Consider the following 20,338-nt stretch of genomic DNA (forward strand, 5'->3'; position numbering starts at 1 on the left):
AGGGGTTCCCAAGGGATATATTCTTTTGAATATTTTATTGCTCTGAATTTGGGGGAGAGACTTAATTTGTTTCCCCATACATTTTCTAGAGAGGAATTGTATACCTGCAGCAAGACTTTCTCATAGATTTTGGGTTATGCATTTTCTCTTCTCAAGAAAAGAAAATTCATTCTACCATAGGTTTTTGTGTTGATGATGTGAGAATTTTTTTTAGTTTAAGAGTTTGATTGAGCTTGATTTCAAAAAAAAAAAAAAAGGACCAATATACTAGCATATAACATGAGCTAACAATATTATTTTTGTTGTATTATAAGCATAACCTATTTCATTGCAATCATCCACATTAACTAAACTATATAAGAAGAAATATTTGTCCACCACCACTATGCAAAGTATATATCAAAATCAGTTATAGACCTTTTTGGAAAGAAAATTTCATTTCATAACTTCTCCATGGTACATTAGATTACAAAATGTAAGGCTCACAGTAAAACTTTTCTTGCAAAGGAACTATATAGAACTTCACAATCCTTCCTTACATATTCTTCAACAACATATATGGATAAGGAATAAATTTCACTTCACATCAAAATGAAAGAAAAAAAAATGGAGCTTAAACTTTACAACAATTTTTATGGTAGCATGGAGAGGTTGGTCTCTCTACACACTGGGACTTCAACATTGCCAAGGATGAAACCCTAACATCTTCAAGGAATTCATCTTCACAAAACATGCAAATGTACACAAACTTGGAACCATGGAGGCTCAACTCCCACCCTAAGCTTCAATGAAGCCACCCACCAAGTAGGGGAAACAAGACCCAAATGGGTTACACACATACATCACTTACTATTGCATGAACACAACACAACACACAAATCAAATCCCTCCCATGGCTTGCACAATGATTCACCATTGGAATTATCTCACATTGGGTGAAGGTGGTCTCTTCAAAGAGGAGATGCCATAATCAAACAAAAACATCATATTTCCATTGCATTTTGCCTCTCAAAGCCATCATAAACATCTCCTCCTTATTCAAAAAAATAATTCCTTATTTCTCCCAAAATAACAAAGGTATATGGCTTCAATAGAGCCCATACTCCATGAAATAAAACAAATCCCTCATCATGAGGTAACTCTCTCAACTGTAATGTTGAGCCCAACTAATCCCTTCACCAAGGCTTCTCTTCCCTCCCAAGGCTGAGTGAAGCCTTCACTCCCATGAACACATTCAAAACTCACATTCAAACAATAAAATCAAGAAAGCAACAAAACCAAAAGGAAATCTTCAACAACACATAGCACATTCATATTTCCACAACACAATTCCAAAGTCCACAATGCAAGATTCACAATACAATGCATGCTCCATTGACAAAACCTTCACACTTGGAGATTTATTTTGCCATACTAAAAGAAAGAGAAGCATAGTCTGAAAACACCAACCTTGGTCTATGGTAGGGTAATGATAGTTGTAGTAGAGCTCTCTTAATCTCCCTCCAAAACCTAACTATCTCTAAACTTAGAGAGTGGATGAACAACCCAGTAATCTGGCCAAGACTCTCTAATAAGGCCTTCTCCCCAACTATTTTAACAATGACATCAAGCCTCCTCTTTCTTACATTATTTCCTCTCCAAAATAAGAAAGTTGACAAAGTGGGATGGTGAGGGTCACTCACGGGAAAACCCCAATTTTCGAATTGGTTCAAGAGTGCATTGTTTAAGAGGTCCCCTAAGTTAGCTAATCACTAAAATGGTTGAATTGAGGCCCCTAACATGCTATACTACCATTAGGGTGGCTTATTTTCAATAAAATGACACTTTAGGATCCCATTTAAGCCCACTAAAATTCCTGACCAGTTTGAATTCGAAAATCAACATGATGGTGACCCATCCTAACACTCTCTCCCAAGTGGGTGTACTTAAACATTAATTGGAAGAAAAGAAAAGGACTAAGATTAAGTGACCTTGTAACCAACACTCTAGGTGACATTTCATCAACACAGACAAATACAAGTGTCAACTGACACATGAAAATACATTACACTTCACCATGACATGTCCTTAATGCATCTAAATTATGATTAACCATTCCCCATATAAACAAATCTACATTATGAAACAAAATACTTTCACAACAAGGTTTTTGAATCTTCCAAAGATTCACCTTGGTTAAACTGTGTTCACATAGGTTTGGAACTTGTTTCCCCCAAGAATTTCCATGGTTCCATTTCCTGCACATTAAACTCGAGCATCAATAGTAACATGTATATCATAAATGTATAATTTGAATTTTACATAATTCAAATAATTTTTCCTTTCCTAGTCATTTCAATTATTCCATTCAAAAATATTAAAATATCAAAATTTTCATATCACAAGCATTCATCTCATAAGGCATCATAATCAAATTAACATTTATCTACAAATCATAAATCATCATAATCGTATTAACATTTTGCATTGCATCAAAATCTAATAGTACCATGTCATAAAACTGCATCCATATGTGTTCGATTATCGCATACACAATAACAAGTTCCTAGTGCATATCATAATGTAAAATACTACTACAGTATCAAAATCAATAGATAAAACAATCCACTATCCATCTAAGTCTCGAATAGTTGTCAAAATATCAAAAGTCTCAATCTATCAAAATGTAATAAAAACTCTATGCTATCATGGGTCGGGGTGAGGCCTCACAGCGGGTTACTCATTGCATTTTCCCTAGCCATAGGAGTTGCCTTAGGGTTTTTGGGATTCTTGACAAACCATTGAATTCTAGATTTTTTATTCAATTTTATCGGGTTATCAAAGCTTTTCCTTATGATATTTTTTGCTATGCTCAACATTTTTTGCATTTTTCAAGAGATTGGATAGAAATAGTACTTTTCAATAATTTTAGTATATAATTTAATATAAGTTATGTTATTAATAAATAAATAATTATTATCATAAATAATTTAATGATTATTGATTTAATTGTAAGAATATTCAATTGAAGTTTTAATTAATTTATTATTAAAATTTATATGTATAGTAATTTGATAAATGTAATTAGAGATATGAATATTTTAATAAAAATAGGATTTACTTGACGGATATTATTTATACGAAAATAATTTCTATTATTAGGATAAATTGATTACATCTTTTAATAATTTGAGAACCTTAGTAGTTTTGATACTTTGGTAACGAAAACTTGAACCCTATTATGTAAACAAAATCTTGTGTTTTCAAAACCAAACAAAATCTATGAAACTACCCTGCTTGGATGTATGTTTCTTTTGTGTTGAGTTTGGGGTTGACCATACTAATTTGGTGATGACATGTGATATCATGATGATGTTATATATGTGATCTTTTCTACCCAACCATTGTGATGAAGTCACGTGTTTTTTATTATAAGTCCTGATCAGTGCTTATTAGTGCTTTCTAGTTGCTTGTATAGAACTGAGATGAATGGTATGATTTCCTGATATAACCTTTGAGTCTTTGATCAGTTATCTTTTGATGCTTTCGAGTTGTTTGTATTGGAATGTCATGCCCAAATTTTACCAAGGCAAAATACAATAATTTTATTGTGTTTATTTATTTATTTATTATTTTATTTTATTTTTTTAAAAGAAACGATTATCATGAGACTTGATATTAACTCATTTTATAAAAGAACTTACTCACATAACATTATTCAATTCCAAAATTGACTTAGTATCATATTGATATTTAATGAATTATATATATATATATATATATATATAATCTAGCTTTTTATAATGTAAAAGATATTCCATAAGAAAATTAATTCTATTGGTTCCAACTTATTACTACTAATTTCATAAACTCATTTTCTTCCTCTTATTTTATCCTAACCACTAATACTTGAAAAAACAATAATCTAATTTTCAACAATTAACAAAAGCTCATTTAATATCCTAATTCAATATATTTCATGTTAATTACTCTCAAATACAATTTAAAATTTATTAAATTTAAAATCTATTCATTTACCTTAATTCCCATTACATATGTTATTATTTCCTTATCATTTAATTGCTTTACTTTATTTTCCTAACCCTCCTTTTCCAAATTTTGAGCTACCAAGCATAGGCTTACGTGCACATACAAATTTTTAATGTTGTTGACTTGATTACATGTTCTAATTTTGGACAGGTCTGCCACATATTTTTGGAAGTTTAAATATCCCCCTAGGAACACTTTCCAAGCTACCAACCCTCCTCCTCTCCAAACGCATGCACTCCTACCAAGGCAATTTTTATTGGGGAGAATGTAACTTACAAAATCTGCATACAATAGGCTTTGTTTGACATGAAGAAAGTTGATAGGAAAACTCATAGTTGTGTCAAGAAGCCATAATGTCTTGTCCCCCCCCTTTATACTATGACTAGACACTCGCTTAGTGGTTCTATGTTATTTTTATTGTTGAGTTGTTTTATTATAATGATTTTTTCTTTGTTTATCACATGGCCACCATGGTGCATGGCCATAATTAGTCCCTTAGCATATATAGATATGTATGTATATTTTTTTTAAAAATAAAACAAGGTGAAGTAGAGTATAGGGGATATGATAGGTTAGTGTTAAATATCTAGACTATTATTCTAATGATTTAACATGTCCTTGATCTCTGCTTGTAAGTGGATTTTGTGTAGACTTAGGGTCATGGGATTCAAGTTGTGTTTCCCTACATGATTTTTTATGATTGTCACTCTATAATACTTAGGTCTACTAGATGTGCACATATGTTATATATATATATATATATATATATATATATATATATATATATATATATATATATATATATATATTCAACTAATCTTTCAAGTTCATGATTTTAAGAATTTTCTCTAGATTAAAATATTACTCTGTATTCTAGGAGAGGATTTTATTTTCCTCCCCATACATTTTCCAGTACATATTGTTTTATGCATTTATAGTGAGCCTTCGAACATGAAGATTTTATTTCAAATTTTGAAATACACAACATACAATCTTTCAATGCAACTCATATATTTTGAATCTTACTAACTCTACTCATAACATTCTACTACATGTCCTTTTATGAAATCCATATCTATCAATACATCAAGGAGAAGAGTCTCATTTAATCTTTCTTCATAACATATCAAATGTAACATAGAAGATTTCATTACAAGAGAAATATAAGCATACAATTCTTCAACCTTCCACAATCTTCAAATGGAACAATGATGCCAAAGTATTCTACATCTCCTACTATCTCTTCCTTCACTCATGAAGATTCAAATGGTCATTTCTTAACAAGGAACATACATATACAACATTTTAAAATTTATTTCCTCTACATATGCATTACATAACAATGGTACAATCTCCTTTCATCACAATGAGACAACACAAGAGACCTTCCAAAATCATAAGGAACATGAACATTGAAAGACATGAACAATGAGTTGCATGAACATTGATCAACATGATCATTGGAAACATGAAAAATGAGAAATTCAACATTGAGACTCCTATTACACATTTGGATTTTCTCCATTTTGACTAGGGTGAAACACTAACACTTCATGATATGCATCTTCACATAACCTGCAAAACAACATAAAACTTGGAACCATGGAGGCTCACCTCCCATCCTAGGCTTCTATGAAGCAACCCACCGAGCAGGGGAAATAAGAACCAAATAGGTTACACACATACTTCACCAAACTTTGCATGAAACACAACACAAAATACAATCAATGCCCTCCCATGGCTAGCACAATGATTCTCCATTGGAATCATAAAACGTTGGGTGAAGGTGGGCTCTTCAAGGAGGAGAAATTCTAACAATATATATATATATATATATATATATATATATATATATATATGAGAGGCAAAATGTATTGGCAATATGTATATATATATACGTATACATATATACATATATATATATATGTATATATATCTATACATATATATATATATACATATTTATATATATATATACATATATATATATATATAAATATGTATATATATGTGTATATATATATGTATATATATATACATATATATATATATGTATATATATATACATATATATATACATATATATATATATATATATATATATATATATATATATATATATATATATATATATATATATATATATATATATATATATATATATATTGCCAATGCATTTTGCCTCTCAAGGCCTTCAAAACAACCATCTTCTCCTCATCCACCAAACCTCCTTATTCCTCCCAAACAACAAGATTCATGGCCATGATGGAGCCCATGCCCCATGATAATAACAAATCTCATCATGAGGTAAAAGAAAAAGATTTTTTTTTCTCACCTGCAATGTCAAGCCCAACTTGTGCCCTTCACCTAAGGCTTCTCTGCCCTCCCAAGGGTGAGTGAAGCCTTCACACCCATAATTCACAATCAACACTCACATTCAACAAGAAAAAACAACAAAAAAAAAGGAGAACAACAAAAAAAAACCAAGAAAGGATCTCCAAAAGCACAAAACACATTCACTTCTTCCCAACACAATGACAAGCTCATAACACAAGATTGACAATGCAATGCATACTCCATTGATAACTTTTCACACTTGCAAATTTTCTTATCCATACTAAAGAAAATAATAAAAGAACATGTTTGAGCCACCAACCTTGGTCCAAGCTAGGGTAAGGATAGTTGTAGTAGAGCCCCCTTAATCTCCCTCCAAAACTTAGTTGTCTCTAAAATTAGAGAGTGGGTGAACAACCCACTAACTTGTCACTCCCCCCCTTAAAAGACTCTCCACTAACCCTTTTTTTAGTAAGAAACATCAAGCCTCCCTATCTTACATTGTTGCTTCTCCAAAATTAGAAGGTTGACCAAGTGGGGTTGAGAGGGTTCTATCATAGAAAAACTCAAATTTCGAATTGGTTCAAGTTGGCTTTGTTTAAGGGGTTCCCAAAGCTAGGAAAATATTAAAATACTTAAATTTAGGCCCCTAACCTACTATACTACCATTAGGGTGGATTTTTAACAATAAAATAACACATTAGGATCCCATTTAGACCCCCTAAACTCCCTATCAAGTTTGAATTCGAATTGCAACATGATGTGACCCATCCAACACTCTCTCCGAAATGGGTGTACTCAAGCAGTAATTTGAAAAGAAGGAAGAGGACCAAGATTGAGTAACCTTGAGACCAACACTATAGGTGACACATAGACTATACAAGTGTCAAGTGACACACATAAAAATACATTACATTTTCCTTGGCATGCCTTTAATGCATCTAATATATGATTAAACATATTCACAAGCAAGCAACCATACAATTATGAAGGAAAAAGTACTTTCACAACGAGGCTTTTGAATCTTCCAAAGATTTGCCTTGGTTAAACTATGTTCACAAGGTTTGGAACTTGTTTCCCCAAGAATTTCCATGGTTCCACTTTCCTACACACTTAGCTCAATGTCAGTAGTACAATGAAATAATATAAAAATACATGTAGATAAGTGCAGAATAATCCAATATCACTTAATCCACACTAACTTATTCAATTAACTTCCATCTAATTATTTCCATAAACTATTCAAAACATTTCAATATCAAAATATGTGTATCAACATTTATCTTTCTTATCATAATGAAATTACCATTCTATACACTATCAAAATACATGTCTATCATAACCATGAACACTAAGGTCATATCTATTAAATTATTTAAGCAAATAAATGGATCCTAGTATATGTATTTAAATGGAAATCACTAATATGTGGACTTGTTAACTAGTATCTTTTCAATCAAGTTAAAGATAATGACATTCCTAGCAATATCCCTTCATCACATAATGAGGGGTTTGTGTGTGAGTTTCTAGGGTTGATTCCTCAGACTGTTAGAATGTTTCCATAATTATGTCATCACAATATAAAACCAATTTTCAAATGTAATCATATGTCTTGTTTTCCTCATTATCAAATTAAATTTATCTGCATACCACAATCCTTCATCTTATAAAGCATCATAATTGAATTAATGTTTAACTAAAAATCATAAATCATCATAATATAATTAATGTTTCACATTGCATCAAAATCTAATAGTATCAAGTCATAAAACTGTATCTATATGTGTTCAATCATTTCATACAAAATAACAGGTTCTTATGTAACATGATCAGATTAACATTCTGAACAACCTCATAACCTATTCTCTATCATAGTGATAAGATATTAAATTCATGACTGTTAAGTTACATGGCATGTGAGTTGGGTTCATTTGCATATCTAAATCTATCCTTTGGTGCTAATTTTCATTTGAACATTACAATTTGACATTCAACTATTTATGTAATTCAGTTTCCATTAAAGAAATTGAAATAGCTTAGAACATGAAATAAAATAATTAAATATAACAATTAGGTTCTAATAAGTGTGAATCATCAAAATGTTGATATTAAAATGACATAACCCTATAGTCTCAAAACTATATCAAAACATCAAATTAAAAGTACCACGATGCAATTATGTCATCTATACTATGGTGGATTGGGTGAGGCCTCACATGATTATTAGATTTTACCTTTTGGTGCTTTCTAGTTGCTTGTATAGATTTCTAGTTGCTTGTAAAGGACTAAGGTGTATACTATGTTTTATCTATAGGTGTTTTCCAATTGTTTGTAAAGGATTGAGGTGATAATTGTGATATTATGAGCTACACTTTTATGAGCCTAGGATAGGTAATCTGTGTATGTTAGGAATTGGCTTGCAATGGAGGTCGGAGCCCTAAGTGGCTGCCTAGGTAACCTATTGTACATTTTTTAATAAGTTATAGCATTTCATTAAATGAGTTTAAAATGAACTAATAAGAGTTAGGGTTTTTCCTCGCCCATGTCTCGAGTGCTAGTACATGCTAGGATGGGAGTAGAGAGGATGTTTGGTTGGGACCTTGCTTTGATAGTATGCCTTTTCTATACAAAAGAATATTGATGTCACATAGAAACACTAGGGGGGAAAAGTCCATAGAGGCTGCCAAGATAACTTTAGAGTTGGCTCATGCTATAACACTTATCCACTTAGTTAGTAGATTTCCTATGTGTCTTTGTTGCCTCTAGTGTTAGAGGATACTTGTGTCTTGGTACCCTTTGAGATATTTTGCTTTCAAGTGTTACCTTGACATAGATGTTAGTTATGATTTGTGGATTGATATTTGTATAGGACTTGAGTTTATCTTCTCACCATGGTAGGAGTGGACCATTTAGGTTCCACGATGTCGGGTGGTAGTGCACTTTTCTTATACCATTGAGATCTGATAGCTAGATGTCATTGTTGGAGGTGCTTATGCAGTTGTTCCTTTCTATCTGATCTTATATTTATGTTGGGTGGTTATATTATGTTTTATTGTATTTGTTTATCAAAAATATTATGAGATGATGTATTTTATTCATGATGTATATATTCTTTTGAGTTTTTCATACCATGTGACTTGTACAACAAATGATTATGCATTATGATTATTGCCAAGTGGCATCTTATATAATTGTATATTATTTAAGTGGTTTTGTTCTTGCAAGTTATTCTTTGATGTGAATTTTTTATGTATTGAATTTAGTATTAATTACACTTAAATGTGATTCAACGTCATGGGACCCTTAGAAGATGTAATCTGTTTTGATGGTTGTATGTATGTGAGTTATTGCTTTTGCTATACCTTTCTCTTGTTGTTATTATATTTTCCAAAAAAAAAATGTTTGACAAACTTGGTGAAACTTTAGGCTAATTTCTTTTAGGTTCCGTGATAGGTTGTTACAACACTATCACTCCTGGTCCATGCATAGTTATGGGTGCACTGCCTCCTCCACTAGCACTACCTTGGAAAGCATGCATTTCTAACCCATACAATCCTACTCTATTTTTTGCAATATTTTGTAAATTTGACAAAATTGACTCCTTGTATGGGTAGAATATATAGATTTGATTTTGCTGCCCTCTCTCTCTCTCTCTCTCTCTCTCTCTCTCTCTCTCTCTCTCTCTCTCTCTGTGTGTGTGTGTGTGTGTGTTGTTTCATTATTTTGTAAATATAATTTCATTGATTAATAATTAAGCTCACTTTAAGATCAATCATGATGAACCACGTTTTTAACCCCATGGAGCTCGTAGTGCTAAATAGCTTTTTCTAATGCTCAATCAATTAGATTAAGTTTCATTAGCCCATTTAAACTAAGATTAATAGTTTATATTTTATCTTCTTTTAATTTTGGATAATTTATCTTCCTTTTAACTTATTCTAATTTTTACTTATATATTATTTCCTCATTTTATTTGTTTATCCATTTATTCATGATTTTGTTCTTTTCTATCGCTAAAAATAACTACTTACCTTATTTTTATTAATATTCTTGATTTTTTAAAATTAATTGAAAACTTTCCTAATTTAATATTACCTTTTTTAAATAAAAATCAGTTACAGTTTATTTCATAATTTTTTAACATTATTTGAATCTCGTGCATGAATTTACTCTCTTATGAATATCCCCTCAACTAAGAGTTACATAAAAGATAAATATCATTAAGAAAATAGATACTTCTTAGCATTAAATTTGAAATCGATGAAGTCACGCTGCATTTTTAGGTGTCATTGTAGGCAATTCTATCCAAAAATAGAGATTATCATCATGTCTACAATTTGAGTAAATTGAGCTTAAAATTACATTACTAAAAATTTAATTTTGATTCTTCAGAATCCAATGGTACAAAGCATAAAATCTTAAAATTCTGCGGCACTGTGGCAGAACAGAAACAAAAGAACAGAAAGGAACAGGAAATAATTCCATGTTTCCTTCTAAATCCAATCTATTTGAAGGCCCATATGGGTAATACTGCTAATATGGGCATCTACTTAAACAACTACTTGTAGACTTTTTTTCAGATTTTTATTGAAAACTTGCATTATCTTCCAATCTATTTGAAGGCCATTTGATCTGAAGTAAACCTAATTCTATGGTAAACTCTTACCTTCTATCATATTTGTATTTTGGAACCAACGGCTTACAATTTTCTTCACTATCCATTCCATGAGAGTTTGGCTTGATCCCATCATAGCCTTATGGACAATGAATCTACTACCACTATAATGGAAAACTGCCTTCTAAAAAGTTGGAATTAATCTTTTACACTAATATTATCTCAGGGTCATTTAAGTACCTATGTTTGCCAATCCTATCTATTCTTTTTTTAAATACCTAAGCATATCTTGTCCCATCTCTATGAGAACACACACAATCCTTTGATGTGTTTGTCAATGAACTCATTCCTTTAATGTAGACAGTTTTCTGGAACTTAAGTTTATAAATTATAATCAATATATATCCTTGAAATATATGGAAGACTCCCAACTATTTTGATACAATCTTTCTCCATATTATATGTTCCTTATTTATTTTCAGTTCCAGGCAAGGTTTGCAATATATAAGTGACAAATGGAATTATTTTTTCTAATTGCTAAATTCTTTATATTCCCAAGATCCCATTCATCAATGAATGCTTTAAATCTCCAGATTTTGATGCACAAAATTCACATTCACCAATATTAGGTAGGGAAAGGTATCTTTGGATTCCTTGTTATAAGATCTTAGGAAACTTGAGTTACGTCCTTTATAGTCTACATCTCATTATTGTTGTGTTCATGCCAATTAAAGTGTTTATAAGTTTGATTTTAGAACACTTGCTTTTGATTGAACCATGATTTAGTGAACTTGTGAAGTGTAGTTGTATTTGATATGCTTCTGCTACATACAATGGGTTTTCTATATCCTTGTTCTTACATTTCATGTTATTCATAAGGAATAGTATATTGCTACCATTTCCTTCTTGATGACCTTTCGTTATTCCAATTATATTTAGTGTTCCTTTAATTTTTTTAGCTGATCCCCTATAAAGAAGTGCTAAACAAACTTTAGGTCTAGAGCTAAATGAGCCATACCATTTAAAAGTATATTATTTTGAATTCATTCATCTTAGGTATTATGTGGCTTTTTCAACTATCTTCAATCCAGGGATTTTAAATTAATGCCTAAGTTAGAAACCTTATTCATGGATTATATTAAATTATACTGAGTACCATGTTCATTGGAGAATAAATAGCTTCAAGTTACTTATCCTATTATGTATGCTTTAACAAACGTTTACCTTTGGTATTCATATTCAAAATCTAGCATTAACTTTTTGGAACCAGCTACCTTGTAGCTATGCAATTTTGTACCAGTCTTAACTGATGTAATTGGTTTTGTGCTTCTAATGGGAAAATGTTCCCACATTGGATATAATGATGTAGTTCCAAAGGCTTTGATATGAATTGGAACATATTTTTAATAATTCATCTATCAAGAAGGGACTTTATAGCAAAATCTACTATTACTGGATACCATGTGGTCAGTTTGAGATAAATGATATCCAAACACATCAAACTTAACTTTGTAGGTTTCAATTTCAATTTTTCTATATTTATTCTAAGATAATTGTTTTGCAGAGACTTGAATGGAATAGCAAGGATCAAAGATCTAGATGGTACATGGACAACTAGAGCTCAATTTATTGGACATGTCCAGGTAGACACATTGATAGCAAATGAAACAAAACTAGCAACAACATGACTGGTTGATCTTGCTAAGCCTAGATAGGATGTTAAAAATCATAAGTGAAATAGTTTCCCATTCATAAGCATTACCTTTGGTCATTTACTCTTCTCAATTCTAGAGCTACAGTTACAAGGTCAATGCAGCTTTAACCTAGGGATTTTGTATGATGAGAATGTCTATGAACATTTTGCTAGTAGAGTGCATACCTCCCCAGCTTGATTTGCTAAGGTACGGGTTTGTACAAGCTCAAAAACTACTAGCAAAGAAAATCTATGTAGCATTAGAGGGTGGTTTGGAAGCAGATTAGGTTGGATAAAGAATGCAATAGTTTCTCATTCACATGCATCACCTTTGTGCATTTACACTTCTCAATTCTGGAGCTACAGTTGCAAGGTCAATGCAGCTTTAACCTATGGATTTTGTGTGATATGAATGTCTATGAGCATTTTGCTATTGGGATGCATACCTCCCCAACTTGGTTTGCTAGGGTATGTTTTTGTACAAGCTCAGAAACCAGCAACATAGGCAATCTATGTAGGTTCATAGGGTGGTTTGGAAGTAGAATAGGTTGGATAAAAATATTTATGACTGAGGGTGTTTTCATAGTTTGTGAGAACAGGTGCAACTCAAATACACATGTGAAAATGTAGTGAACAACCATTTTACTTAAGGATAACAAAAACTATGCAACAAATCAAATACTACTGCAATTCAAAAGATGGATGTGATCTAGAACATATTGTTAGTATTTAATCTAGCAAGGGAAATTTTTATTAGAATACTCCTATTAGTGGATACCATTTGGTCAATTTATCGTGAATGATACCCAAAGACATCAAATATAACTATGCCAGTTTCAGTATTCTTTCTTGTGTATGTATTTTATGACAATTGTTTTGTAGGGAAGACTTGAATGAAATAGCAGGGAATGAAGATCTTAATGGTATATGGGCAACTATAGCTCAATTTATTGAACATTTTCAAGTCAATGCATCTACATCTTTTGAAAAGAGTTGGCAATAAAATGATTTTTGGATCCAACTAATGATGCAATATCAAATACCTTGATGCAACCTAAAACATCTTTTTCAATAATTCATCTATCAGGGAAGAGTTCTATAGCAGATTACTAGACACCATTTTATCAATTTGAGATAAGTGATACCCAAGAACATCAAATTTAACTTTACAGGTTTCAATTTTTTTATTTTTGTATATTTCATTTTAAGATAATGTTTTGCAGAGACTAATGGAATGGTAGGTATGGAAGATCTGGATGGTATATGTGCAACTATAGCTCATTTTGAAAGTAAACACATCTACAAAAAATGAAAAGAGGTGGCAACAGAAGGGTCTTGCTAAGTCTAGATAGGATGTAGAAATGCAACAGGTTCTTATTCACAAGCAATACCTTGATCATTTAAACTTCTCTAGTCTTGAGCTTGAACCGGTAGAGGTGATCTTTAGAAGCTTAGAAACTATCACTAGAGGCACTCTACGTAGGATCAGATGGTTGTTTCATACCAGAGCAGGTTCAGATGAAAATATTTATGACTGATGGTGTTATTCTTGGTTTTTGAGAGCATATGTAATTCAAGTACAAGCATGAAAAAGTACTCGATGGCAATTTTACTAGATGATAATGAAGTTTGTGCAATAGTTCATACAATAGCCATAATGATGTAGTAAAAAAGACCTTGATGTGATATGGAACTTATTTTTGTTGAATGATCTATCCTAGGAGAATCTTATAGCAAATTGCCAAATAGTGTTAACATTGGATACCATTTGGTCAGTTTGAGATAAATGATATCTGGAAACATCCAATTTGACTTTACAAACTTATAGGTTTGAATGTTTTGTTTTTGTATATTTTTTCTATGATAATGTTTTGCAGAGACTTGAATGGAATAGCAGGAATGGAAGATCTAGATGATATATGAGAAACTATAGCTCAATTTATTGAGAATTTGCAAGTAAGTTAAACTCTTACACAAAAAATGAATAATAGCTTTCCTACAACAAGACTATTGGATCTTGCTATGTCTAAATAGGATGTGAAAATGCATTAGGTTCTCATTCACAAGCAATACCTATGCTCATTCACACTTCTCAAATCTAGAGCTCGGACTACTAGGCTAACAACAATCTATGAAGGATCAGATGGTAGGTTTGAAAGCAGAGCAAGTTGGGATGATATTTATTAGCAAGAAGGTTGTTCATAGTTTATGGAAGTAGGTGCATCTTAGCTACAAACATGAAATAGTAATCAATGGACATCTTGCTGGATTATAATAAAATATGTGCAACTATTCACGTACTAGCTATAATGATGCAATTAAAAAGACCTCGATGTGATCTGGAACTTATTGCTAATAATTTATCTATCAGGAAAAATTGTTGTAGGTAATACTATTATATCTATAGAGAAGACTTGAATGAAGCTTGAACTACTAGGGTCTTGGTCTGTAGAAGCTTAGAAACAATCAGCAGTCTATGTAGGACCACATGTTGGAGTGGCATTAGAATAGGTTGCGATGAAGATATTTATTAGTAAGGGTGACACCACTAATTTAGAACAACAATCCTACACCCAACAGAATGTAAGCTTTAAAATAAAGTTCCTTAAAAGTCACAAATGCAACCCGTGCATAATTTCCAGCACTATCATCAGCATTCCAAAAAATCAATAGCCAAGATAATTTTTTCTGTCAATCAGCAGTCTCCTCTTGTATGAAAAGAAAAACTAGCAAAGAAAACTTTATGGGTTATACTTATTTTATCCCAATCCTATTCATCAACTCTCAAATATAAGATTTGACAATTCAATTCAACATTTAAAAGGGTTAACCACTTGTTAAAATTTTACAAAATTTAGTACATTGAATCTTGATTAAAAATTATGTATGTTTTATCTGATGCATGAAAAAGTAGTCAATGATAGTCTTACATGACCATTCAACAATTTGTGCAATAACCAATACAATCACCATAATGATGCAGTCGCAAAGACATGGAAATGATATGGACCATATTACTTATAATATATCTACTTGGGAAAAAGCTTACTAGAAATATTGCTATTATTGGATACCACCTGGCTAGTCTGTGTCATGTTCGTGACACGAAGGATTTCTAGATAACTATTGTTCATTAGAAATCTGTCTTGAAAGACTTCAGGATTTTTTTGAACCTAATATGCTATAATAGAAGAAATCTCATAGAAAAAGCATGTAATTAGAGAGGTCGGTATAATATACAATATTCAATAGACTGGTATGACAAAGAAAAAGTGCAGCAAACTCTTTAGTTAATCGATTTATTATAGCACATGAATTTTAAGTAGAAATCGATGATAAGAGTAACATCAATCTGTATAAACTTAGCAGTGCTCAGAATTAAAACAATGATGAGATAATAATGCAATGATCCTATTAAGATCAATCATTTGTCAAGGTGAAGTTACATATAACAAACATCAATTACAAGTAGCATCCTATTTAATTATGAAATACTAATATGATGAACATCCACCACTCTCCAAAGAGACATAATTGTAGAAGGAGATATGTCTTACCATTTCTAAGATGAGGGAATGGGTAGACCTAAGACATAAAATGATAGAGGAGGAATTGAATTATAAGAAAGGTAGCAGAATAGGTAATTCTATCATCCAAACATACAAGGAGATACCATTGCTAAGAAAACATCTTATTTATAAGGTTTCACATTTTCTGTAGAACACATTCACGGAGTGGCTAAACTATCATTACATCACTTGAAGAGAATTGGTACATAAACTAGAAGAAGATGAGAATTCATCATTCTAAAACATAAGCATACGACAGATATCTTAATACTTACACTTAAGCCTAGGTAATGGTGCTCCTTGCATAATCACCACCCAAGGAAACAATTAGTTATATGGATAAGTGCAAATGGCAATAGACATGTTGGTTTCATACAACCCCTCGTAACATATTAAAGAGAAGTCTTCCAATCATTTAAAGGCAGGAATAGAGATCATTTTTATATACATTGAACACTAAGTTCTCTTAAAGGCTTATAGAAAAATAGAAAGGCACCAATAATATACCATTGGCAAGTAATATGATAACAAGAGTATAGAAAAAAAATAGCATCATTCCAAGACATTGCCTAAGAAGGAAATGGGAACAAAAGGATTATCAGATCTTCGTAGGAATAAAAGAATGTAGAAGATGCAGGTGGTTCTCAGCAAGCAATGCCTTTACATTTTACACTCCTGAAGTCTAAAATTATAGTTGTAAATGTCAAGGAAGGATTAAGCTTAGGGATTATGTGTGATGAGGATGTAAAAGTGAAATCATAGCTACTATGATGTATACATCCACAATTTGTACTGGTAAGGTAGAGTTACCAAGAGGCTTAGAGAGGAGTAAAGACAATTTATGCAGATTCACATGGCGGATTGGTATGAAAGCAGGTAAGGCTGAAGTTATAGGTCAGGTGGTTATTCCTAGCTTTTAGGAGCAAGTACAAACATGAAAAGTAGTCACTAATCATCTTACTTGAGCACTACAAAACCTATACAAAATCAGGTCATTGGTCATGCTGATGCAGTTCAAAAAACATTGATATGATATGGAACGTATTATTTATAATTTATCTACTTAGGGATCTTTTTGGAGGAAATTTGATATGATTGGATACTACTTGGTCAGTCTAAGATAAATGATAACTAAAGACATCAAATTTAAATTCCCAGGCTTCAAATTTCTTTTTGTATATATTTATTGTGTTTTCTTTAATATGATTTTTTTGTAGAGACTTGGATGGATCAGCAGGGATGGAAGATCCTAATGATGGTGTAATGCAACTCTAGCTCACTTTATTGAGTATTACCAGGTAAACACATCCACATAAATTGAAAAGAGTATATAAGATGGTGTGTACTATAGCCCCTCTATACTTCTATTTTTGGAAGGGGCTTTACGTAGACATTCAATAAAAACTTATATGGTTCACTATGTAGTAGTCCATTAAAGGTATTTGTAAAATTGAGAAGTAAAAGGTTCATCTGCTTAACAAGTTTAAACTGACCATGTCCATTTATATTGATCCTGTTATAAATTTGTCATTATATTTATTCATGGTGGTCTGGAATCCATATGTTCATAGAATGTAGCTTGTTTGTTACGATTCACTCAATGATTTATAGTTTGATTTTTATGATCCATCCCTAATACAGGAGGAAAATGAAAATTTGTGAAGATAGTTATATCCCTTTTTAAGCTTCAAATTCTCTCTTTTTTTAAGAAAAAACTTGCATGCGATGATAATGCAGCAATCCTATTAAGAGCAATCATTTGTCAAGGAGCAGTTACAAGTAGTACCACAGCCCAAAGAGACATGTCTGTAGAAGGAGACATGTATTTCCATTTCCAAGATGAGGGTTATAAGAACACCTAATCCATCAAATCAAAAGAAAGCCAGAAGAATGGGTAGATCAATTATCCATACACAAGCATAGTTTAACGAGGACATGTCATTGCTAAGAAAATTTCTTATTTATAAGGCTTCTAGTTTTCTATAGAACACATTCATGGACCAGCAAATCAATCATTACATCACTTGAAAAACATCAATGCACACTCTTAAAGAAGGCACTAATTCATAATTCTAAGATAGGCATATACAACAAATATATTAATACTTACAGTTGGGTGTTGGTAATGGAACTACTTGCATAATCCCAAATCGAGGAGAGAACAAAATGTTTGGTTCATGGATAAGGGGCAAATGGAAAGAGACTTGTCGGTTTAATTTATCCACTCAATACATATTAAAGAGAAGTCTTTCAATCATTCAATGGTAGGGATAGAGATCCATTTATATTAATTGAAAACTAAGCACTCTTAAAGTGTTATAGAAAAATAGAAAGGTACCAATGATCAACATTGGCAATTTATAAGATTACATAAGCATATAATCAAAATGACATCATTCAAAGACATCGCCTAAGTAGGAAGAAGACACAAAAATACACATGGAATATTGACTGGAATTGCATTTCATCCAAAATATATCAAAAATCTCTCTATCATACTAGAAAGAATTATTCATATCACTTTTGCATCCATACCCTCAAGGATTGATTCTCAATTATATCAGAAGTCAGTGCATTTTCAGATCTTCCATTAGATAAGACTTCTTAGCCAACTGTTAAAATTTGATTAAATTCAGCACATTGAATCTTTTTCATGGACTCTACATGTTTTAAACATTTATTTGATGCATTTTTCTTATGCTTTTGGTCTATGCAGATGGTATGATCTTAGTTGCTAATAATAGAAAAAATATTCAAAGATTGGTACAATGCATGGAGTGATTCTTGTAAATGTCATGTGCTGCAATTCAATATCATCAGGGAAACATAATGGTGAGTGGAGCTAAACCAGAAAATTTTGAAGTCTCTATTGTATGAAATAAATTTGAACATGCAATAACCTTCTAACATGAGGCAAGTAATGTTAGTTAATTATAAATGGATTGCTTGCAAAGCAAAAGGAAGAATAGGTTGTTTGCAGGAAAAACTTTCGATATGAAATAAGCACAGGTTCATATTCTTATGGAATTAAATACAAAGGTATATTTTTTGAAGAGTCTTGGTTAAAAAATTTCAAAAGGCTTTGAATTAGTTAACGAAAATAGGGATCGATGGAAAGAGCTACATACAAACCAAGCCTATATTTTCAATGGTATAGAGAGTTAACCTTTGCTCGTTACACTAGTCATGTCTGAAAATACAGTTGCAAAAGTAAATGTAGCTTTAACCCTAGGGATTATTTTATGATAAGTAGGACTTGAGAGGGAGAGTGTTGCTTGGAGGATGCACACCTCATTTTCTTGGACAAAAGGTCTACGTGTGCACAAACCCTAAAAGTAATTGCAAGGGAAACCTATTTATGATCACATGGTAGTTTAGTAGCAGAGCACATTGAGATGAATATATATTTGACTGTGTGTGTTTTTAGAACTTATCTAGCAGGGGAGATTTTTATTAGATCCATTGCTAATATTGGATTGCATTTGGATAGTTTGACATAATTGACATCCAAAGTAATCAACTTTAACAATTCATCTCTCTCTCTCTCTCTCTCTCTATATATATATATATATATATATATATATATATATATATATATATATATATATATATATATATATATATATATATATATATATATATATATATATATATATATATATATATATATATATATATATATATATAAGATAATTATTTCACAAAGACTCAAATGGAATAGTAAGGTCAGAAGGTCTATATGGTATTTGGGTAACTATAGCTCGTTTTATTGAGCATTAAAAACATGCACATTAGTTGAAAGGAAGATGGAAACAAAATCATTATTATATCTTCATAGCTATAAAAGGATGTAGAAGATGTAGGTGGTTCTCAGACAAGCAATACCTTTAAATATTACACTTCTCAAGCCTTAAAATAATAGTTGTAAATGTCAATGCGGCATTAAGCTTAGCAATTTTGAATCTGAGCAATGAGGATGTAAAAGTGAAAGAGTAGCTACTATGTTGCATATGTCCATAGTTTTGACTGGTAAGGTTTAGATACTGAGTAACTTAGTCAAGAGTAAAGGCAAAATACATGGTGGTTTAGTAGCAGATT

The 20,338-nt window shown here is 31.5% G+C and overlaps 1 pseudogene; it reads left to right on the forward strand.

Annotated features, from left to right (window-relative positions):
- LOC149570092 (agamous-like MADS-box protein AGL66) overlaps positions 1 to 20,338 on the forward strand; it is a 117,500-nt pseudogene that overhangs the window by 82,261 nt on the left and 14,901 nt on the right.

Source organism: Cupressus sempervirens, chromosome 3 (genome assembly GCF_028749045.1).
Source record: "Cupressus sempervirens isolate cs-2001-9-10 chromosome 3, ASM2874904v1, whole genome shotgun sequence".
NCBI lineage: Eukaryota > Viridiplantae > Streptophyta > Pinopsida > Cupressales > Cupressaceae > Cupressus > Cupressus sempervirens.